A 25726-nucleotide genomic window follows, 5' to 3' on the forward strand; every position below is an offset into this window, starting at 1 on the left:
GAGCTATTACTACTACTACTACTACTGAATGCCCCCAGCATGACTCCTGCTTATCTTGCAATGTCCTTTGCGGAGTGTATCTTGCAATGTCCTTTGCGGAGTGCATCTTACAATATCCTTTGCGGAGTGTATCTTGCAATGTCCTTGCGGAGTGTATCTTGCAATGTCCTTTGCGGAGTGTATCTTGCAACGTCCTTTGCGGAGTGTATCTTGCAATGTCCTTTGCGGAGTGTATCTTGCAATGTCCTTTGCGGAGTGTATCTTGCAATGTCCTTTGCGGAGTGTATCTTGCAATGTCCTTTGCGGAGTGTATCTTGCAACGTCCTTTGCGGAGTGTATCTTGCAACGTCCTTTGCGGAGTGTATCTTGCAACGTCCTTTGCGGAGTGTATCTTGCAACGTCCTTTGCGGAGTATATCTTGCAACGTCCTTTGCAGAGTGTATCTTGCAATGTCCTTTGCGGAGTGTATCTTGCAATGTCCTTTGCGGAGTGTATCTTGCAATGTCCTTTGCAGAGTGTATCTTGCAGTGTCCTTTGCGGAGTGTATCTTGCAGTGTCCTTTGCGGAGTGTATCTTGCAATGTCCTTTGCGGAGTGTATCTTGCAATGTCCTTTGCGGAGTGTATCTTGCAATGTCCTTTGCGGAGTGTATCTTGCAATGTCCTTTGCTGAGTGAATCTTGCAATGTCCTTTGCGGAGTGTATCTTGCAGTGTCCTTTGCGGAGTGTATCTTGCAGTGTCCTTTGCGGAGTGTATCTTGCAATGTCCTTTGCTGAGTGTATCTTGCAATGTCCTTTGCGGAGTGTATCTTGCAATGTCCTTTGCGGAGTGTATCTTGCAATGTCCTTTGCGGAGTGTATCTTGCAATGTCCTTTGCGGAGTGTATCTTGCAATGTCCTTTGCGGAGTGTATCTTGCAATGTCCTTTGCGGAGTGTATCTTGCAACGTCCTTTGCGGAGTGTATCTTGCAACGTCCTTTGCGGAGTGTATCTTGCAGTGTCCTTTGCGGAGTGTATCTTGCAATGTCCTTTGCTGAGTGTATCTTGCAATGTCCTTTGCAGAGTGCATCTTGCAATGTCCTTTGCGGAGTGTATCTTGCAATGTCCTTTGCGGAGTGTATCTTGCAACGTCCTTTGCGGAGTGTATCTTGCAACGTCCTTTGCGGAGTGTATCTTGCAATGTCCTTTGCGGAGTGTATCTTGCAATGTCCTTTGCGGAGTGTATCTTGCAATGTCCTTTGCGGAGTGTATCTTGCAATGTCCTTTGCGGAGTGTATCTTGCAGTGTCCTTTGCGGAGTGTATCTTGCAATGTCCTTTGCGGAGTGCATCTTGCAATGTCCTTTGCGGAGTGTATCTTGCAGTGTCCTTTGCGGAGTGTATCTTGCAATGTCCTTTGCTGAGTGTATCTTGCAATGTCCTTTGCAGAGTGCATCTTGCAATGTCCTTTGCGGAGTGTATCTTGCAATGTCCTTTGCGGAGTGTATCTTGCAATGTCCTTTGCGGAGTGTATCTTGCAACGTCCTTTGCGGAGTGTATCTTGCAACGTCCTTTGCGGAGTGTATCTTGCAACGTCCTTTGCGGAGTGTATCTTGCAACGTCCTTTGCGGAGTGTATCTTGCAATGTCCTTTGCGGAGTGTATCTTGCAATGTCCTTTGCGGAGTGTATCTTGCAATGTCCTTTGCAGAGTGTATCTTGCAGTGTCCTTTGCGGAGTGTATCTTGCAGTGTCCTTTGCGGAGTGTATCTTGCAATGTCCTTTGCGGAGTGTATCTTGCAATGTCCTTTGCGGAGTGTATCTTGCAATGTCCTTTGCTGAGTGAATCTTGCAATGTCCTTTGCGGAGTGTATCTTGCAGTGTCCTTTGCGGAGTGTATCTTGCAGTGTCCTTTGCGGAGTGTATCTTGCAATGTCCTTTGCTGAGTGTATCTTGCAATGTCCTTTGCGGAGTGTATCTTGCAATGTCCTTTGCGGAGTGTATCTTGCAATGTCCTTTGCGGAGTGTATCTTGCAATGTCCTTTGCGGAGTGTATCTTGCAATGTCCTTTGCGGAGTGTATCTTGCAATGTCCTTTGCGGAGTGTATCTTGCAACGTCCTTTGCGGAGTGTATCTTGCAACGTCCTTTGCGGAGTGTATCTTGCAATGTCCTTGCGGAGTGTATCTTGCAATGTCCTTTGCGGAGTGTATCTTGCAATGTCCTTTGCGCAGTGCATCTTGCAATATCCTTTGCGGAGTGTATCTTGCAATGTCCTTTGCGGAGTGTATCTTGCAGTGTCCTTTGCGGAGTGTATCTTGCAATGTCCTTTGCGGAGTATATCTTGCAATGTCCTTTGCAGAGTGTATCTTGCAATGTCCTTTGCGGAGTGTATCTTGCAATGTCCTTTGCGGAGTGTATCTTGCAGTGTCCTTTGCGGAGTGTATCTTGCAACGTCCTTTGCGGAGTGTATCTTGCAATGTCCTTTGCGGAGTGTATCTTGCAGTGTCCTTTGCGGAGTGTATCTTGCAATGTCCTTTGCGGAGTGTATCTTGCAATGTCCTTTGCGGAGTGTATCTTGCAATGTCCTTTGCTGAGTGAATCTTGCAATGTCCTTTGCGGAGTGTATCTTGCAGTGTCCTTTGCGGAGTGTATCTTGCAGTGTCCTTTGCGGAGTGTATCTTGCAATGTCCTTTGCTGAGTGTATCTTGCAATGTCCTTTGCGGAGTGTATCTTGCAATGTCCTTTGCGGAGTGTATCTTGCAATGTCCTTTGCGGAGTGTATCTTGCAATGTCCTTTGCGGAGTGTATCTTGCAATGTCCTTTGCGGAGTGTATCTTGCAATGTCCTTTGCGGAGTGTCCTTTGCGGAGTGTATCTTGCAACGTCCTTTGCGGAGTGTATCTTGCAACGTCCTTTGCGGAGTGTATCTTGCAATGTCCTTGCGGAGTGTATCTTGCAATGTCCTTTGCGGAGTGTATCTTGCAATGTCCTTTGCGGAGTGTATCTTGCAATGTCCTTTGCGGAGTGTATCTTGCAACGTCCTTTGCGGAGTGTATCTTGCAATATCCTTTGCGGAGTGTATCTTGCAATGTCCTTTGCGGAGTGTATCTTGCAGTGTCCTTTGCGGAGTGTATCTTGCAATGTCCTTTGCGGAGTGTATCTTGCAATGTCCTTTGCGGAGTGTATCTTGCAATGTCCTTTGCGGAGTGTATCTTGCAATGTCCTTTGCGGAGTGTATCTTGCAGTGTCCTTTGCGGAGTGTATCTTGCAATGTGCATGCTCCTGAGCCAAGTGTGCTCCATTGAACTGATGATGCTGAGTTGTGCTCATCTCAGTTGCATTTTAATTGTGATGGAATTAGCGTTATGGTACGTTTCTCGAGGGGGTCAATGGAGATGTCGGCCATACAGGGCTATTTACTAACATACATTTTTTTGCAAGTGTGTCCTGATCGTAATGACAGCTGTGTGGAGCAGACAAGCTGCAGTGATGGATACCACACACACATGGGCAAATACACTCATTTAGCGCCTAATTCTGATAGGATCGCTAATTAAATAATTTGCAAATCAAACCATTTTTTGGGGGAGGGTCTCTGACATCAGTGCTGACCACTTCCACCCTGTCTCTGTAGCCTTAGACCTACTCACCTACTCAGACGGTAGAGTCTCCTGGATGTTTCGGGATGGATCTGCAAGTGGATAGCGATCTACATTCCATTCACAAATTTGCAAGGGGCATTTTTTTTCTCTATGTGGGCGGTGACTTTCTCCTCGCTGTCCACTGTAACATCTCAGACGAGTGATCCATTCTGAATTAGGCCCTTAGTACCATGCATGCAATGTGGGAACAATTCTGGCTGACGTATGTGTAACATCAGCCCCTATATGTTTCGATATTATCTTCTGCACCCTGGTGTCACGTTCCTAATTTCTTTAGTAACATTATTTTTGCAAAAGCACTAAAGCTGGGTACACGCTATCCGATTTTAATGGACGATATCCACGACAACATCGTTACCAATATCATTGTGCATACGATCAGTGTGTACCCACTATACTGTTATCGATATGCCAGATCGTCCAAACATGCAGCCAATATTTGGTGCGGGGGCCCTGGTGACAGCATTGAACGTATTTACCCACAGGTCGTTAGTTTTCGGGGCAATGATGATATTGTTACCGACATTATGGTCCGGTTGCACAACTTGGATCAGTACAGATTGGGCTGGAATTGCTCCCTGGTGCCGTCACTTGCTGGCTGTGGGATGCAGCCTGACTGCAGCGTGTGCTGGCTAACAATGGGTGTAATCTGCTGTCTGATGTATGCGAGACCCCTTCTGCTTCTATTAAAGTAGAACAAACCCTCGAAGAGTAAATGAAAGGAAAAGCCGTTGTTGTAATTGTTTTGAAATATGCATGGATTAGTCCCGCAGCCTCTCCGGCCTGTCGTTCTCCCCGTAGTCCAGGCTTTGGGACCATTTCATACTTATTAAACTGTTGATAGCTGTTCTAATTGTGGTTTGATTAATGTGAGAAAGCTCTGAATTAGGCAGAATCAGCTAATTTGATTATATATAATTTAGTAGGATTTAATTAAATGTCATTTGTATCTTTTTATACTCACTCTTTAAGAACCGCGCACAGTAGGGTACGGGCATGTGGCCTGACTGCCCAACATCCGGATCTCTTCCGGGGTGTCCACGGCCTGTTGGAGACATCTACCCTGCCAGCCAGGTCCTATTGGTGTGGTTGGCTAAGGACCATACACTCTGGGGGGGGGGGGTCAAATGTTTTATCGCGTCTGATCGAGAGACGAGAGATCACAGGTCAAAATTTAGATGGTGAACGTTAACACACATTTGACTCCCATTAAGATCCAGTTTAGATGCATAAATCACCTAAACCTGAACGTAATCTTGGGCGCGATGAGAAAACTCCCGTTTGTGCACCCAAATGGGGTGACTTGTCTTTTAGCTTGTTACCCCTGGGGGTAGGGAGCTGAAAAGATGTGTGCGTGCCTGTCGCCATAAACATTTGAATACGGGCGGTGGGTGCCCAACTGGAATTTGACCACAGTTTCCAATGTATCAATGCAGGACTGCCTTGTTTCGGTGAGAAGAGTAACTCCAGATTTTTTTATGTTACCCTATAGAAGACTATGGGCTTCTTACTGCATCCTCGCGCCACCCCCCTCCCCTGCTGTCCGGGCAGCATCCCGGTCCCAGTGACCTCCTCCTCCCTAGCAACAGGACTTCCCCTTCCTGGTGCAGGGAGGAGGAGGAGCCCGGGAGTCATTGCAGCCGTCTGCAGCAGGAGGGACCCGCGGGGACCCTCTCACCCGGTGCTGGTGGCTTCATCAAGGGCATCTCTTTTACAAGAGCTGTCCTTTGCCATACTAATCGCATATGTTAATACATACGCGATTAGTATTGTTGTGATGCAGGGCCGGGTGGATTTCACATTGCATCCAGCCCTCAGTGATACAAGGGGTCATCTTTTAAGAATTTATTGCAAAGCTTACCCTTATGTTCCCAGGCCAGCCCATACCATGCAGCACACATTAAAGGGGGTTATTTACTAAGCTGGGAGTTGAAGGTGGGATGTTGCTACGGGCAACCAATCATAATGTACCTCTTATTTATTTAGTACCTTCTAGAAGATAATAGATAGAATTTGATTGGTTGCCTATAGCAACATTTCATCTTCCATAGAACTCCCATCTCAGTAAATACTCTGCAACTGACCACACAAGCTGCAATGCTGTGAGACTACGAGGCTGTGGTCAGACAATGCCAACGTTTCAGTCCGTGTGGATCCCTCTGGGTGAGTATGCCTCTATATCTGGCCCATAAGATGTAGTTGGCAAGCTGTGACTCCTGGATACGGTCACTAGACACTAGACCACTAAAGGTCGACAGGGCTTAGGTCAGGCATGTGCAAACTGTGGGCCCTCCAGCTGTTGTAAAACTACACATCCCAGCATGCCTTGCCATAGTTTTAGCATTCCCTAATAGCAAAACTGTGGCAAGGCATGATGGGACGTGTAGTTTCAGAACAGCTGGAGGGCCGTAGTTTGGACATGATTGGCTTAGATCAACACCTGAAATAGGTCGACAATGGCTAAGGTTGACAGGGTTGGAAGGTCGACACAAGCATTAGGTTGACAATGGCAAGGTCAACAGTCAAAAGGTCGACGTGTTTTTCACTTTGTTTTAGCCGACATGTGCCGACAGGCGGTATTTCATGCCCTACTGTCCACTACGATATGGTGCTGAGTGCAGCGAGGCCCTGTGTCCGAAGCATGCGAGAAGACGCGGTACACTTTGACGGTGCCCATGTCCATACCTCCCAACTGTCACGATTCCGTCGGGACAGTCCCGATTTTCGGGTCCTGTCCCGACGTCCCACCCGCGGCAGGCATTGTCCCGCTGCGGGGGGTGGCAGTTGGGAGACCCCCCAATCTAGTAGAATAGACGCTGTGCGCATGCGCACAGCGTCTATTCTCGTATGAAAATGAGGTCGCGGCTAATTAGCATAAGCCGCGCCCTCATTTGCATACGCCCCGAGTGTCCCTATTTCAACCGGACACAAGTTGGGAGGTATGCATGTCGACTATGTCGACATTCAGGACAAAACCGTGAAAGATTCATGTTGACCTTTTCACAGTCAACCTTCCCTTTGCTGACCTAATCCTTGTATTGACCTTCCAACCCTGTCGACCAGAGCCCTGTGGACCCAATGACCCAAACCCGTGCCTCCTAGCTGTAATATAGTCCTGACATACCCCCAATGTGAGCCAAGGGGGTATGTCCGGACCACAGAAGGCACGGTTCTTATTCTGTCGGTGCCCGGTGTTCTGACGGTGCCCGTTTCGACCACCGTCAGAATAAGAACCGTGCCTGGAAGCCTGTTCCCCAGTCCTTTCTGAGTATCTGTACATTCAGCCTATGAACCAGTGCCGGCTGTATCTCGCGTTCCTTATGGAAACACTGGAATTATCTCCCATACACCTGACATGTCAGAAGCTCTCACTCACAAGCAGCCAGACCAAGGGAGAAAAAATGTAATTACGCTAGAATATTTTAATTTGTTTCTAGACTAGATCTTGTAAGCTGTGATGAAGAAAATCTTCCATTATGTGGATTCATTTAATTTCCCCACAGTTGAGGGTGAGATGACAGATGGAGGGATTGGGACGTCTGTCGGCCACTCTTACGCTTCCTTGTCACTTCACTCTGTATATAAAATAGGATTTTATTTTTTGTTAGGATATTTAACATCTGCTTTCCCATATTCAGATATAAGTATTTTAGCAAAAGCCAAGAGGATTAATTTAGCAGAAAGTCGGGAAAATGTGATGTAGGGAAAGCCTTAATGAAATATGTATATCTATATATATATATATAGATATATATATTTACATGCTATGGCCAGCGATAAGGACTGAGCAATCTCCTTGTTTCTCTGGTCAACAGCAACAAAGGCTGGCAAGCTAGGAGTCCTGTCATTCGCATGTAATGGGACTACTACTATAGCGCACACATATTCCGCAGCGCTGTACAGAGAATAATTGAACATTCACATCAGTCCCTGCACCAGTGGAGCTTACAATCTATATTCCCTACCACATGTACACGCACACACAGACATTGTAGGGTTAATTTGTTGGGAGCCAATTAGCCTACCTGTATATTTTTGGAGTGTGGGAGGAACCCGGAGTACCCGGAGGAAACTCACGCAAACACGGGGAGAATATACAAACTCCCCACAGTTAGGGCCATGGTGGGGATAGAACCCATGACCTCAGTGCTGTGAGGCAGTAATGCTAACCATTACACCGCCCGTACTGCCCAGTATATATATAACACATGGTGGGGATAGAACCCATAACCTCAGTGCTGTGAGGCAGTAATGTAACCACTACACCGTCCGTACTGCCCCGTATATATAACACATGGTGGGGATAGAACCCATAACCTCAGTGCTGTGAGGCAGTAATGCTAACCATTACACCGCCCGTACTGCCCAGTATATATATAACACATGGTGGGGATAGAACCCATAACCTCAGTGCTGTGAGGCAGTAATGTAACCATTACACCGTCCGTACTGCCCCGTATATATAACACATGGTGGGGATAGAACCCATAACCTCAGTGCTGTGAGGCAGTAATGTAACCATTACACCATCCGTACTGCCCCGTATATATAACACATGGTGGGGATGGAACCCATGACCTCAGTGCTGTGAGGCAGTAATGCTAACCATTACACCATCCGTACTGCCCCGAGTGCTAGTACTTATTGGGGGGAGGGATTTACTACAGCTTCTAAAAATGAAAAGTGAGGATGTTGCCCACAGCAACCAATCAGAATGCACTAGAGAAATGACAGACATAATCTGATTGGTTGCTATGGGCAACATCACCTCCCATTTTTAAGACGCTTTAGTAAATTTACCCCATGGTATCAGGTCGACAGTCAAAAGGTCAACCACTATTGGTCAACAGTCGTAAGATCGACATGGTCAAAAGATCAACATGAAAAAATGTCTACATGGGTTTTCCGTGGTTGTGTTATTTTAACCGAGTTGCTCATACTCATTATCCTATTAGGCATAGAGGGAGACTATAATAGTAGTGTCCTGAGGCAGCGAGGCACAGCACTGTTATACGATGGCCATGCTGACCTATGTCGACAGGGACATAGATATAAAAAAACATGAAAAACTCAACCCTTTTCCATGTCAACCTCTTAACTGTGGTGACCTAATGTATGTCGACCTATTTGTGTGTCAACCTTTTGTCTGTCAACCAATAGTGGTTGACCTAATAACCCATACCCTTGCATGATGGGGTCAGGTAGAACGCATGTTGCTATGGAGACCATTGACTCTGTAATAAAGAGATGTTACTCAACATCACTCAAATGCAGGGCACCCCTGGATGTAGAGATGAGCGGTTCCATTCAGTTTGTTTCGTTTCTCCACTTTCCACCAAATTATTTCAAGTTCGGATCTTTCTTATTGGTTACACAAAACATGTGACAACCAGAACACCAATAAGAGAACTTAGTCCATCCAAAGCCAAACCAAACCGCTCATCTCAACCTGGAACACACCGCATACCCTTATTCAGATCTGATCGCAGTACAAATTTGTTCTCAAAATGGGCAAAACCATGTGCACTGCAGGTGGGGCAGATGTAACATGTATAGAGAGAGTTAGATTTGTGTGAGTTATTTTGGGTGAGATTTAATAGGATGAGAGATTCAGAAAGTGAGAGATTTGGTGAGAAACTTCCTTTTTTTTAAAAGCGGCAATCATTTACACTGCAAAATCAAACTGGGTTAGCAGTGTAAATGATTGCCGCTTTAAAAAAACCCTGGAGATTTCTCACAGAGGGGGAGATTCTCTAAGAATCGCCGCCCCCCTTCGCCGCCCATCGCATATTTAATTATCGCATATGCTGTAACATATGCGATAATTAAGGCAAAGGACAGCTCTTGCGTTAAGAGCTGTCCTTTGCGGTGAGAGTTGCCGGGTCCCAGCAGGTCCCGGCGGCTCTCCCCTCCCTCCCACACCCGGCGCTGCTGCTGCTGCGCCGGGCTCTCCTCCTCCCTGCACCCAGAAGAGGATCAGTACAGGGAGGAGGGCACTGCGCTGTGCTGCCCGGACACAGGGGAGGGGGTGATGCGGGGCGGCGGGGGGTCGGCACGGGGCGGCGGAGGGTTGCGATAGAAGCCCATTGGCTTCTATGGGGCATCGCCAGATTTTTCTGGCGATGCCCCCCCGCCGCGGTAACCCGGCGGGGGATGCTTACAGCATCCCAAAATGCGGTAAAAACCCAGATAACGGGGTTTTTACCGCATTTTTAGCTTAGAGAATCTCCCCCTAAATCTCTCACTTTCTGAATCTCTCATCCTATTAAATCTCACCCATTGTTTCTGTGCAGGGTAAATACTTGCTGTATTATTTTTACACTGCAATTTAGATTTCAGTTTCAACACACCGCACCCAAATCTAACTCTCTCTGCACATGTTACATCTGCCCCACCTGCAGTGCACATGGTTTTGCCCGTTTTGAGAACAAATTTGTACTGCGATCAGATCTGAATAAGCTCCTAAATATTACGAGCCCCAGAAATAAAGGATTTTGTAAGTGTGTGCAGCTGGCCCAATTGCCATGGAGATCAGAGACCTGTATATTAGTGAGGTGTTTTATATTTTCCTATGTTACAATGTTTTATTACTATTAAATAAGGGAAAAAAATATTTTAAATCTGTAGCTGCCCCATAGATTTTGCCTGAGAATTATACAGCATCCGCATGGGACGAAATGTTAAGCCGACTGGCAGAATGGGGTGACATGTTAGAACCAGTCTAGTTTCCTGGGACAGTGAGGCACATGTCTGCGATCATATATGTGTATATAGGCAAAGAGCGCCCATCATGCACCATCGCATTGTGTGCTTCTGTAAATGAGTCCTATCAGCACCACTGTAAAAGCTTAAAGACACCGTTATATAGATGATATATTTTTGTCTATAAGCCGACTTTCTCCTTACTGACGCCCGTTTCTGTGATTTCAGGTCCTGAGGTGATTCCTGTGGACACCATCTACCACAATAAGGTCAGTTATGTCTGTTTGATGTGAGAAATGTCATGATTTGACCCACAATGTCTGGTGATCTTTCTACTGTCCTGGAAACAGGCAGTTCTTAGATACTGTCAAGGCTCACAGTGTTTTGTGGGCCAGTACCAGTTTTCAGTGCTGTGGCCTTAGTTGAAGTGGTCCGGGTTTGTTTTGATATATGCTTTGATCAGTGGTTGATTTGATTCCCAATGGAAAATGCTGAGCGCTGTGCCATTAATCTGTGAGCCAGAAGGTCAACCAGAAGGTGAAGCCTTGAGGCCATATTTATAGTTAGGCATGAGACCTGCCCCACAGGTGGAAGCAGATTCAAAGCTTACAGAGAGATTTAGAGGTGGGAAGGGGTGTGTCCAAGTGTAATTATAAAATCCAGTGTCAGTTTAAATCTGTCCATTTTCTCACTACATGTAAAAGCAGCCAGTATTTTCCCTGCATGCAAAAAAAAAAAAAAAAATATTTGAGGGTTAGTGTGCATACATGCTACTATTATCCATGCAACTAAGGGGACGATTCAGACTTGCTCTGTGAGGTCCGAATTCGCTCCCCCGGCCGATGTTTGGGGATTGCGCATGCGTTCACTCAATAGTGGGCGGGCAGGGGGTAGACGCAAGGGGAACCCCCAGCATTTTATGGGCATTGGAGCGGCCGTCTGACATCACATGACAACAGTGCCCGCCCTGAATTCGTCCAGGGTGACTTTTCTTTCAAAACAGTGGAAAAATCATTGAATGGTAAGCGATCATCCAATGATTTCTCTTCCTTGTGGCAGGTGGGGCATGCGTTCGGCGGGGCGTTGTTAACCTTGTCGCTAGGCAGCGAATATATGCCACCTAGCCGACAGGTCTGAATCAGGCCATACGTGTCTGGCTCAGCAGCATACGGGGGACCCACAACATAAAGGCGCTGCTCAGACTGTCACTGAGTGTACTGACATATCGCTCCGCCACCACAATCTGTCAAAAAGCCACATGATTACTTTATTACAGTGATGTTTTGGGATGGATGCTCTGTATTTATGAGTATTTGTAAACCTACATCATTAAACAGGGCTTATATTGTCATGCATAGCTGCCTACACATCACACAGTGGCTAAGCTCTGCTCATATATAAGCACTAGAAGGGTATTTGTATGTGGTCAGCTAACCACACTTACTGTAGGGCCTTATTCTGGTTCGCTCGCAGAGGAAAATTCCTTCTCAAATGGACAAAACCATGTGCACTGCAGGTGGGGCAGATGTAACATGTGCACAGAGAATTAGATTTGGGTGGGGTTTTACTGCAAAGTGAGATCTATATTGCAGTGTACAAATAAAGCATCCAGTATTTACCCTGCACAGAAACAAAATAACTCACCCAAATCTAATTCTCTCTGCACAAGTTACATCTGCCCCCACCTGCAGTGCACATGGTTCTGCCCATTTGAGAAGGAATTTGCCTCTGCGAGTGGACTAGAAAAAGGGCCTTACTGTATAGTGGAGGCAGAAGAACAAGTTAGGATCAATAATATATAGCCAGATGCAATAAGCTTCAATAGTGATAAAATATGGAGAGATAAACAACCAACCAATCAGCTCCTGCCTGACATTTTTCAAACACATTCTGTGACATGACAGGTAGGAGCTGATTGGTTGGTTGTTTATCACTTTCCATTTTATTACTTTTGAAGCATAGTGCATCTGGCCCCTATACAGTAATGTATCAGTGTCTGCCTTGTGTTACAGTGTTACCCATATGAGCAGTTTAAACATGTGTATATATTAAACATGTAGCCTCTCTCCCCAGCTCAGCACACGCTGCTCAGTGCCATGTGCTGAGCTGGGGAGAGAGACACCTGCAGCGGCAGACTATTCTCTCTCCCTCTCATTTTTTTTAAATATATTTTCACGGGGGTGTGCCCTCCATTTTATCGGGCCCGGCTGACCTGTCAGCGCTCCTGGTACTGTAGGGTTACCAACTCATCCCTTTAATTCGGGACACATATTACTTACACAGGTTCTGTGGCAGTTTAAAACCAGGTGAAATGGAGTCTTGATGTGTGGCAGTTTAAAACCAGGTGAAAGCCAGCCACAGAACCTGTGTAATTAATATGTGTCCCGGATTAAAGGGATGAGTTGGTCACCCTATGGTACTGGAACCCTATTACTCTCCAGAAAACAAAAATAGTGTTTATTGTGCAATGTTGCTGCTTTCTTCTCTGTGTTCCAGCTTTGATAGGGCCAGGAATGGCCTGAGAACTCGTACACCATAGTTGCCTACTTTTGAAAACTAGTTTCAGGGAGATTATAGTTGGCAGCAGAATTTTGCACAGAGCCCCATTGAAGGGGCGTGTCATGCTCCACCCAAAGGGCGTGTCTAGTTCCATATATGGAGATATTGTGAAAAGATATTGTGCACGCGGCACCTAGAAGCGCGGGTGTGTACTGCTACCTTTGAGCGGAATATTCCCTATTCCCGCAGCCAGGGGGCTGGGAGCATGGCTAGAGGCTCACAGAGCCTCTGTCATGCCCCCATAGCGGCAAAATGGGGGGCGTGGCCTCGCGGGAGAGCCGCGAGTATAGGCCACACCCCAAAATTAGGCCACGCCTCCCTAAATTTTCGGCGCGCCTCCGGCGCGCAGAAGCTGCATCCCGCATCGGTCTCGCCAAAAGTTGAGAGGTATGCACCCCTGTATATAACACATGTAACTTCGACAGGGAAAGTGGCCCCCCTCAGCTCTGGGCCCCAGAGCAGCTGCACCCCCTGCACCTATGGTAGCCACACCCTGTATATAACACATGCAACTGTGACAGGGAATGTGGCCCCTCTCAGCTCTGGGCCCCATAGCAGCTGCACTCCCTGCACCTATGATAGCTACACCCTGTATATAACACATGTAACTGTGACAGGGAATGTGGCCCCTCTCAGGTCTGGGCCCCATAGCAGCTGCACTCCCTGCACCTATGGTAGCTACGTCCTTGTATATAACACATGTAACTGTGACAGGGAAGGTGGACTCTCCCAGGCAGTATACATCTACACATGACAGTGCACATGACAGGCAGTATACATCTACACATGGCAGCGTACATGTCAGGCATTATACATCTACACATGGCAGCGTACATGTCAGGCAATATACATCTACACATGGCAGCGTACATGTCAGGCATTATACATCTACACATGGCAGCGTACATGACAGGCAGTATACATCTACACATGGCAGCGTACATGTCAGGCATTATACATGTACACATGGCAGTGTACATGACAGGCAGTATACATCTACACATGGCTGAGTACATGACAGGCAGTATACATCTACACATGGCAGTGTATATGTCAGGCAGTATACATCTACACATGGCAGCGTACATGACAGGCATTATACATCTACACATGGCAGCATACATGACAGGCAGTATACATCTACACATGGCAGCGTACATGTCAGGCATTATACATCTACACATGGCAGCGTACATGACAGGCAGTATACATCTACACATGGCAGAGTACATGTCAGGCATTATACATGTACACATGGCAGCGTACATGACAGGCAGTATACATCTACACATGGCAGAGTACATGTCAGGCATTATACATGTACACATGGCAGTGTACATGACAGGCAGTATACATCTACACATGGCAGTGTACATGACAGGCAGTATACATCTACACATGGCAGCGTACATGTCAGGCAGTATACATCTACACATGGCTGAGTACATGACAGGCAGTATACATCTACACATGGCAGCGTACATGACAGGCAGTATACATCTACACATGGCAGTGTACATGACAGGCAGTATACATCTACACATGGCAGCGTACATGACAGGCAGTATACATCTACACATGGCAGCGTACATGACAGGCAGTATACATCTACACATGGCAGCGTACATGACAGGCAGTATACATCTACACATGGCAGTGTACATGACAGGCAATATACATCTACACATGGCAGTGTACATGACAGGCAGTATACATCTACACATGGCAGTGTATATGTCAGGCAGTATACATCTACACATGGCAGCGTACATGACAGGCATTATACATCTACACATGGCAGTATACATGACAGGCAGTATACATCTACACATGGCAGGGTACATGACAGGCAGTATACATCTACACATGGCAGCGTATATGTCAGGCAGTATACATCTACACATGGCAGCGTACATGTCAGGCAATATACATCTACACATGGCAGCATACATGACAGGCAGTATACATCTACACATGGCAGCGTACATGACAGGCAGTATACATCTACACATGGCAGTGTACATGACAGGCAGTATACATCTACACATGGCAGCGTACATGTCAGGCAGTATACATCTACACATGGCAGCGTACATGTCAGGCAGTATACATCTACACATGGCAGCGTACATGACAGGCATTATACATCTACACATGGCAGCGTACATGTCAGGCAATATACATCTACACATGGCAGCGTACATGTCAGGCAGTATACATCTACACATGGCAGTGTACATGACAGGCAGTATACATCTACACATGGCAGCGTACATGTCAGGCAGTATACATCTACACATGGCAGGGTACATGACAGGCATTATACATCTACACATGGCAGCGTACATGTCAGGCAATATACATCTACACATGGCAGCGTACATGACAGGCAGTATACATCTACACATGGCAGCGTACATGACAGGCAGTATACATCTACACATGGCAGCGTACATGACAGGCATTATACATCTACACATGGCAGCATACATGACAGGCAGTATACATCTACACATGGCAGTGTACATGACAGGCAGTATACATCTACACATGGCAGGGTACATGACAGGCAGTATACATCTACACATGGCAGCGTACATGACAGGCAGTAGACATCTATACATGGCAGCGTACATGACAGGCAGTATACATCTACACATGGCAGCGTACATGACAGGCATTATACATCTACACATGGCAGCATACATGACAGGCAGTATACATCTACACATGGCAGTGTACATGACAGGCAGTATACATTTACACATGGCAGCGTACATGACAGGCAGTATACATCTACACATGGCAGTGTACATGACAGGCAGTATACATCTACACATGGCAGTGTACATGACAGGCAGTATACATCTACACATGGCAGTTTACATGACAGGCAGTAGACATCTACACATGGCAGCGTACATGACAGGCAGTAGACATCTACACATGGCAGCGTACATGACAGGCAGTATACATCTACACATGGCAGCGTACATGACAGGCAGTATACATCTACACATGGCAGTGTACATGACAGGCAGTATACATCTACACATGGCAGTTTACATGACAGGCAGTATACATCTACACATGGCAGTGTACATGACAGGCAGTATACATCTACACATGGCAGCATACATTACAGGCAGTATACATCTACACATGGCAGCATACATGACAGGCATTATACATCTACACATGGCAGTATACATGACAGGCAGTATACATCTACACATGGCAGGGTACATGACAGGCAGTATACATCTACACATGGCAGCGTACATGTCAGGCAGTATACATCTACACATGGCAGCGTACATGTCAGGCAATATACATCTACACATGGCAGCATAAATGACAGGCAGTATACATCTACACATGGCAGCGTACATGACAGGCAGTATACATCTACACATGGCAGTGTACATGACAGGCAGTATACATCTACACATGGCAGCGTACATGTCAGGCAGTATACATCTACACATGGCAGCGTACATGACAGGCATTATACATCTACACATGGCAGTGTACATGACAGGCAGTATACATCTACACATGGCAGCGTACATGTCAGGCAGTATACATCTACACATGGCAGTATACATGACAGGCAGTATACATCTACACATGGCAGCGTACATGTCAGGCAGTATACATCTACACATGGCAGCGTACATGACAGGCAGTATACATCTACACATGGCAGCGTACATGACAGGCATTATACATCTACACATGGCAGCATACATGACAGGCAGTATACATCTACACATGGCAGCGTACATGACAGGCAGTATACATCTACACATGGCAGTGTACATGACAGGCAGTATACATCTACACATGGCAGGGTACATGACAGGCAGTATACATCTACACATGGCAGCGTACATGACAGGCAGTAGACATCTACACATGGCAGCGTACATGACAGGCAGTATACATCTACACATGGCAGGGTACATGACAGGCAGTATACATCTACACATGGCAGTGTACATGACAGGCAGTATACATCTACACATGGCAGTGTACATGACAGGCAGTATACATCTACACATGGCAGCTTACATGACAGGCAGTAGACATCTACACATGGCAGCGTACATGACAGGCAGTAGACATCTACACATGGCAGCGTACATGACAGGCAGTATACATCTACACATGGCAGCGTACATGACAGGCAGTGTACATCTACACATGGCAGTGTACATGACAGGCAGTATACATCTACACATGGCAGTTTACATGACAGGCAGTATACATCTACACATGGCAGTGTACATGACAGGCAGTATACATCTACACATGACAGCATACATTACAGGCAGTATACATCTACACATGGCAGCGTACATGACAGGCAGTATACATCTACACATGGCAGGGTACATGACAGGCAGTAGACATCTACACATGGCAGGGTACATGACAGGCAGTAGACATCTACACATGGCAGCGTACATGACAGGCAGTATACATCTTAACATGGCAGGGTACATGACAGGCAGTATGCATCTACACATGGCAGCGTACATGACAGGCAGTATACATCTACACATGGCTGAGTGCGTGACAGGCATTATACATCTACGCATGGCAGCGTACATGTCAGGCAGTATACATATACACATGGCAGCGTACATGTCAGGCAGTATACATATACACATGTCAGGCAGTATATACATATACACATGGCAGGCAGTACATGTCACGCAGTATACATATACACAAAGCAGCGTACATGTCAGGCAGTATACAGCTGTATGCCATGTGGCAGAGTACATGACCGGCATCAGACATCTATACAGTACATGTTAGCGAGTATGACAGCATGCAGTATATTATGTCCGGTACATGTATGCATGTTACACTATATGTGCAGCAGTAGTACTGATGGGGTAATACCTGGCAGGTTCTGTGAGGCTCGCTGCAGTGTATTATGTATGGTACATGTATGCATGTTACACTGTATGAGCAGCAGCAGTATATACTGATGGGGGAATACCTGGCAGGTTCTGTGAGGCTCGCTGCAGTGTATTATGTATGGTACATGTATGCATGTTACACTGTATGAGCAGCAGCGGTATATACTGATGGGGGAATACCTGGTAGGTTCTGTGCGGCTCGCTGCAGTGTATTATGTATGGTACATGTATGCATGTTACACTGTATGCGCAGCAGTACTGATGGGGGAATACCTGGCAGGTTCTGTGCGGCTCGCTGCAGTGTATTATGTATGGTACATGTATGCATGTTACACTGTATGAGCAGCAGCAGTGTATACTGATGGGGGAATACCTGGTAGGTTCTGTGCGGCTCGCTGCAGTGTATTATGTCCGGTACATGTATGCATGTTACACTGTATGCGCAGCAGCAGTATATACTGATGGGGGAATACCTGGCAGGTTCTGTGCGGCGCGCTGCAGTGTATTATGTCCGGTACATGTATGCATGTTACACTGTATGAGCAGCAGTATATACTGATGGGGGAATACCTGGTAGGTTCTGTGAGGCGCGCTGCAGTGTATTATGTCCGGTACATGTATGCATGTTACACTGTATGCGCAGCAGCAGTATATACTGATGGGGGAATACCTGGTAGGTTCTGTGCGGCTCGCTGCAGTGTATTATGTCCGGTACATGTATGCATGTTACACTGTATGCGCAGCAGTAGTACTGATGGGAGAATACCTGGCAGGTTCTGTGCGGCTCGCTGCAGTGTATTATGTCCGGTACATGTATGCATGTTACACTGTATGAGCAGCAGCAGTATATACTGATGGGGGAATACCTGGTAGGTTCTGTGAGGCTCGCTGCAGTGTATTATGTATGGTACATGTATGCATGTTACACTGTATGCGCAGCAGCAGTATATACTGATGGGGGAATACCTGGCAGGTTCTGTGCGGCGCGCTGCAGTGTATTATGTATGGTACATGTATGCATGTTACACTGTATGCACAGCAGCAGTATATACTGATGGGGGAATACCTGGTAGGTTCTGTGAGGCGCGCTGCAGTGTATTATGTCCGGTACATGTATGCATGTTACACTGTATGAGCAGCAGCAGTATATACTGATGGGGGAATACCTGGCAGGTTCTGTGAGGCACGCTGCAGTGTATTATGTCCGGTACATGTATGCATGTTACACTGTATGAGCAGCAGCAGTATATACTGATGGGGGAATACCTGGTAGGTTCTGTGCGGCTCGCTGCAGTGTATTATGTCCGGTACATGTATGCATGTTACACTGTATGCGCAGCAGTAGTACTGATGGGGGAATACCTGGCAGGTTCTGTGCGGCTCGCTGCAGTGTATTATGTCCGGTACATGTATGCATGTTACACTGTATGCGCAGCAGTAGTACTGATGGGGGAATACCTGGTAGGTTCTGTGCGGCTCGCTGCAGTGTATTATGTCCGGTACATGTATGCATGTTACACTGTATGCGCAGCAGCAGTATATACTGATGGGGTAATACCTGGCAGGTTCTGTGAGGCTCGCTGCAGTGTATTATGTATGGTACATGTATGCATGTTACACTGTATGAGCAGCAGCAGTGTATACTGATGGGGGAATACCTGGCAGGTTCTGTGCGGCTCGCTGCAGTGTATTATGTCCGGTACATGTATGCATGTTACACTGTATGCGCAGCAGCAGTATATACTGATGGGGGAATACCTGGCAGGTTCTGTGAGGCGCGCTGCAGTGTATTATGTCCGGTACATGTATGCATGTTACACTGTATGCGCAGCAGCAGTATATACTGATGGGGGAATACCTGGCAGGTTCTCTGAGGCGCTGCAGTGTATTATGTCCGGTACATGTATGCATGTTACACTGTATGCGCAGCAGCAGTATATACTGATGGGGGAATACCTGGTAGGTTCTGTGAGGCGCGCTGCAGTGTATTATGTCCCGTACATGTATGCATGTTACACTGTATGCGCAGCAGCAGTATATACTGATGGGGGAATACCTGGCAGGTTCTGTGCGGCGCGCTGCAGTGTATTATGTCCGGTACATGTATGCATGTTACACTGTATGAGCAGCAGTATATACTGATGGGGGAATACCTGGTAGGTTCTGTGAGGCGCGCTGCAGTGTATTATGTCCGGTACATGTATGCATGTTACACTGTATGCGCAGCAGCAGTATATACTGATGGGGGAATACCTGGTAGGTTCTGTGCGGCTCGCTGCAGTGTATTATGTCCGGTACATGTATGCATGTTACACTGTATGCGCAGCAGTAGTACTGATGGGAGAATACCTGGCAGGTTCTGTGCGGCTCGCTGCAGTGTATTATGTCCGGTACATGTATGCATGTTACACTGTATGAGCAGCAGCAGTATATACTGATGGGGGAATACCTGGTAGGTTCTGTGAGGCTCGCTGCAGTGTATTATGTATGGTACATGTATGCATGTTACACTGTATGCGCAGCAGCAGTATATACTGATGGGGGAATACCTGGCAGGTTCTGTGCGGCGCGCTGCAGTGTATTATGTATGGTACATGTATGCATGTTACACTGTATGCACAGCAGCAGTATATAGTGATGGGGGAATACCTGGTAGGTTCTGTGAGGCGCGCTGCAGTGTATTATGTCCGGTACATGTATGCATGTTACACTGTATGAGCAGCAGCAGTATATACTGATGGGGGAATACCTGGCAGGTTCTGTGAGGCGCGCTGCAGTGTATTATGTCCGGTACATGTATGCATGTTACACTGTATGAGCAGCAGCAGTATATACTGATGGGGGAATACCTGGTAGGTTCTGTGCGGCTCGCTGCAGTGTATTATGTCCGGTACATGTATGCATGTTACACTGTATGCGCAGCAGTAGTACTGATGGGGGAATACCTGGCAGGTTCTGTGCGGCTCGCTGAAGTGTATTATGTCCGGTACATGTATGCATGTTACACTGTATGCGCAGCAGTAGTACTGATGGGGGAATACCTGGTAGGTTCTGTGCGGCTCGCTGCAGTGTATTATGTCCGGTACATGTATGCATGTTACACTGTATGCGCAGCAGCAGTATATACTGATGGGGTAATACCTGGCAGGTTCTGTGAGGCTCGCTGCAGTGTATTATGTATGGTACATGTATGCATGTTACACTGTATGAGCAGCAGCAGTGTATACTGATGGGGGAATACCTGGTAGGTTCTGTGCGGCTCGCTGCAGTGTATTATGTCCGGTACATGTATGCATGTTACACTGTATGCGCAGCAGCAGTATATACTGATGGGGGAATACCTGGCAGGTTCTGTGAGGCGCGCTGCAGTGTATTATGTCCGGTACATGTATGCATGTTACACTGTATGCGCAGCAGCAGTATATACTGATGGGGGAATACCTGGCAGGTTCTCTGAGGCGCTGCAGTGTATTATGTCCGGTACATGTATGCATGTTACACTGTATGCGCAGCAGCAGTATATACTGATGGGGGAATACCTGGTAGGTTCTGTGAGGCGCGCTGCAGTGTATTATGTCCCGTACATGTATGCATGTTACACTGTATGCGCAGCAGCAGTATATACTGATGGGGGAATACCTGGTAGGTTCTGTGCGGCTCGCTGCAGTGTATTATGTCCGGTACATGTATGCATTTTACACTGTATGCGCAGCAGTAGTACTGATGGGGGAATACCTGGTAGGTTCTGTGAGGCGCGCTGCAGTGTATTATGTCCGGTACATGTATGCATGTTACACTGTATGCGCAGCAGTATATACTGATGGGGGAATACCTGGCAGGTTCTGTGAGGCTCGCTGCAGTGTATTATGTCTGGTACATGTATGCATGTTACACTGTATGCGCAGCAGCAGTATATACTGATGGGGGAATACCTGGTAGGTTCTGTGCGGTTCGCTGCAGTGTATTATGTCCGGTACATGTATGCATGTTACACTGTATGCGCAGCAGCAGTATATACTGATGGGGGAATACCTGGTAGGTTCTTTGAGGCGCACTGCAGTGTATTATGTCCGGTACATGTATGCATGTTACACTGTATGCGCAGCAGCAGTATATACTGATGGGGGAATACCTGGCAGGTTCTGTGAGGTTTGCTGCAGTGTATTATGTCCGGTACAAGTATGCATGTTACACTGTATGCGCAGCAGCAGTATATACTGAAGGGGGAATACCTGGCAGGTTCTGTGAGGCGCGCTGCAGTGTATTATGTCCGGTACATGTATGCATGTTACACTGTATGCGCAGCAGCAGTATATACTGAAGGGGGAATACCTGGTAGGTTCTGTGAGGCTCGCTGCAGTGTATTATGTCCGGTACATGTATGCATGTTACACTGTATGCGCAGCAGCAGTATATACTGATGGGGGAATACCTGGCAGGTTCTGTGAGGTGCGCTGCAGTGTATTATGTCCGGTACATGTATGCATGTTACACTGTATGCGCAGCAGCAGTATATACTGATGGGGGAATACCTGGCAGGTTCTGTGCGGCTCGCTGCAGTGTATTATGTCTGGTACATGTATGCATGTTACACTGTATGAGCAGCAGTAGTACTGATGGGGGAATACCTGGTAGGTTCTGTGAGGCGCGCTGCAGTGTATTATGTCTGGTACATGTATGCATGTTACACTGTATGAGCAGCAGCAGTATATACTGATGGGGAATACCTGGCAGGTTCTGTGAGGCGCGCTGCAGTGTATTATGTATGGTACATGTATGCATGTTACACTGTATGCGCAGCAGCAGTATATACTGATGGGGGAATACCTGGTAGGTTCTGTGAGGCGCGCTGCAGTGTATTATGTCCCGTACATGTATGCATGTTACACTGTATGCGCAGCAGCAGTATATACTGATGGGGGAATACCTGGCAGGTTCTGTGAGGCTCGCTGCAGTGTATTATGTATGGTACATGTATGCATTTTACACTGTATGCGCAGCAGTAGTACTGATGGGGGAATACCTGGTAGGTTCTGTGAGGCGCGCTGCAGTGTATTATGTCCGGTACATGTATGCATGTTACACTGTATGCGCAGCAGTATATACTGATGGGGGAATACCTGGCAGGTTCTGTGAGGCTCGCTGCAGTGTATTATGTCTGGTACATGTATGCATGTTACACTGTATGCGCAGCAGCAGTATATACTGATGGGGGAATACCTGGTAGGTTCTGTGCGGTTCGCTGCAGTGTATTATGTCCGGTACATGTATGCATGTTACACTGTATGCGCAGCAGCAGTATATACTGATGGGGGAATACCTGGTAGGTTCTTTGAGGCGCACTGCAGTGTATTATGTCCGGTACATGTATGCATGTTACACTGTATGCGCAGCAGCAGTATATACTGATGGGGGAATACCTGGCAGGTTCTGGGAGGTTTGCTGCAGTGTATTATGTCCGGTACAAGTATGCATGTTACACTGTATGCGCAGCAGCAGTATATACTGAAGGGGGAATACCTGGCAGGTTCTGTGAGGCGCGCTGCAGTGTATTATGTCCGGTACATGTATGCATGTTACACTGTATGCGCAGCAGCAGTATATACTGAAGGGGGAATACCTGGTAGGTTCTGTGAGGCTCGCTGCAGTGTATTATGTCCGGTACATGTATGCATGTTACACTGTATGCGCAGCAGCAGTATATACTGATGGGGGAATACCTGGCAGGTTCTGTGAGGTGCGCTGCAGTGTATTATGTCCGGTACATGTATGCATGTTACACTGTATGCGCAGCAGCAGTATATACTGATGGGGGAATACCTGGCAGGTTCTGTGCGGCTCGCTGCAGTGTATTATGTCTGGTACATGTATGCATGTTACACTGTATGAGCAGCAGTAGTACTGATGGGGGAATACCTGGTAGGTTCTGTGAGGCGCGCTGCAGTGTATTATGTATGGTACATGTTTGCATGTTACACTGTATGAGCAGCAGCAGTATATACTGATGGGGGAATACCTGGCAGGTTCTGTGAGGCGCGCTGCAGTGTATTATGTATGGTACATGTATGCATGTTACACTGTATGCGCAGCAGCAGTATATACTGATGGGGGAATACCTGGTAGGTTCTGTGCGGCTCGCTGCAGTGTATTATGTCCGGTACATGTATGCATGTTACACTGTATGCGCAGCAGCAATACTGATGGGGGAATACCTGGTAGGTTCTGTGAGGCGCGCTGCAGTGTATTATGTATGGTACATGTATGCATGTTACACTGTATGCGCAGCAGCAGTATATACTGATGGGGGAATACCTGGTAGGTTCTGTGAGGCGCGCTGCAGTGTATTATGTCTGGTACATGTATGCATGTTACACTGTATGCGCAGCAGTACTGATGGGGGAATACCTGGCAGGTTCTGTGAGGCGCGCTGCAGTGTATTATGTCCGGTACATGTATGCATGTTACACTGTATGCGCAGCAGTACTGATGGGGGAATACCTGGCAGGTTCTGTGAGGCGCGCTGCAGTGTATTATGTCCGGTACATGTATGCATGTTACACTGTATGCGCAGCAGCAGTATATACTGATGGGGGAATACCTGGTAGGTTCTGTGAGGCTCGCTGCAGTGTATTATGTCCGGTACATGTATGCATGTTACACTGTATGCGCAGCAGCAATACTGAAGGGGGAATACCTGGCAGGTTCTGTGAGGCTCGCTGCAGTATATTATGTCCGGTACATGTATGCATGTTACACTGTATGCGCAGCAGCAATACTGAAGGGGGAATACCTGGCAGGTTCTGTGAGGCTCGCTGCAGTGTATTATGTCCGGTACATGTATGCATGTTACACTGTAGCGCAGCAGCAGTATATACTGAAGGGGGAATACCTAGCAGGTTCTGTGAGGCGTGCTGCAGTGTATTATGTACGGTACGGTACATGTATGCATGTTACACTGTATGCGCAGCAGCAGTATATACGGATGGGGGAATACCTGGCAGGTTCTGTGAGGCGCGCTGCAGTGTATTATGTCCGGTACATGTATGCATGTTACACTGTATGCGCAGCACCAGTATATACTGATGGGGGAATACCTGGTAGGTTCTCTGAGGCGCGCTGCAGTGTATTATGTCCGGTACATGTATGCATGTTACACTGTATGCGCAGCAGTACTGATGGGGGAATACCTGGCAGGTTCTGTGAGGCGCGCTGCAGTGTATTATGTCCGGTACATGTATGCATGTTACACTGTATGCGCAGCAGTACTGATGGGGGAATACCTGGCAGGTTCTGTGAGGCGCGCTGCAGTGTATTATGTCCGGTACATGTATGCATGTTACACTGTATGCGCAGCAGCAGTATATACTGATGGGGGAATACCTGGTAGGTTCTGTGAGGCTCGCTGCAGTGTATTATGTCCGGTACATGTATGCATGTTACACTGTATGCGCAGCAGCAGTATATACTGATGGGGGAATACCTGGTAGGTTCTGTGAGGCGCGCTGCAGTGTATTATGTCCGGTACATGTATGCATGTTACACTGTATGAGCAGCAGCAGTATATACTGATGGGGGAATACCTGGTAGGTTCTGTGAGGCGCGCTGCAGTGTATTATGTCCGGTACATGTATGCATGTTACACTGTATGCGCAGCAGCAATACTGAAGGGGGAATACCTGGCAGGTTCTGTGAGGCTCGCTGCAGTATATTATGTCCGGTACATGTATGCATGTTACACTGTATGCGCAGCAGCAATACTGAAGGGGGAATACCTGGCAGGTTCTGTGAGGCTCGCTGCAGTGTATTATGTCCGGTACATGTATGCATGTTACACTGTAGCGCAGCAGCAGTATATACTGAAGGGGGAATACCTAGCAGGTTCTGTGAGGCGTGCTG

The 25726-nt window shown here is 47.1% G+C and overlaps 1 protein-coding gene across 2 annotated transcripts in view; it reads left to right on the plus strand.

Moving 5' to 3' along the window:
• ZFHX3 (zinc finger homeobox 3) overlaps nt 1–25726 on the plus strand; it is a 692957-nt gene that overhangs the window by 565315 nt on the left and 101916 nt on the right. For both annotated transcript variants that reach the window (XM_083165485.1, XM_083165486.1), the window contains one exon: nt 10566–10606. The gene's annotated coding sequence lies outside the window, so the exon portion shown is untranslated. The remainder of the gene's footprint in view (nt 1–10565; nt 10607–25726) is intronic.

This window comes from Crinia signifera, chromosome 11 (assembly GCF_055691185.1).
Source record: "Crinia signifera chromosome 11, ASM5569118v1, whole genome shotgun sequence".
In the NCBI taxonomy this organism is placed as follows: Eukaryota; Metazoa; Chordata; class Amphibia; order Anura; family Myobatrachidae; genus Crinia; species Crinia signifera.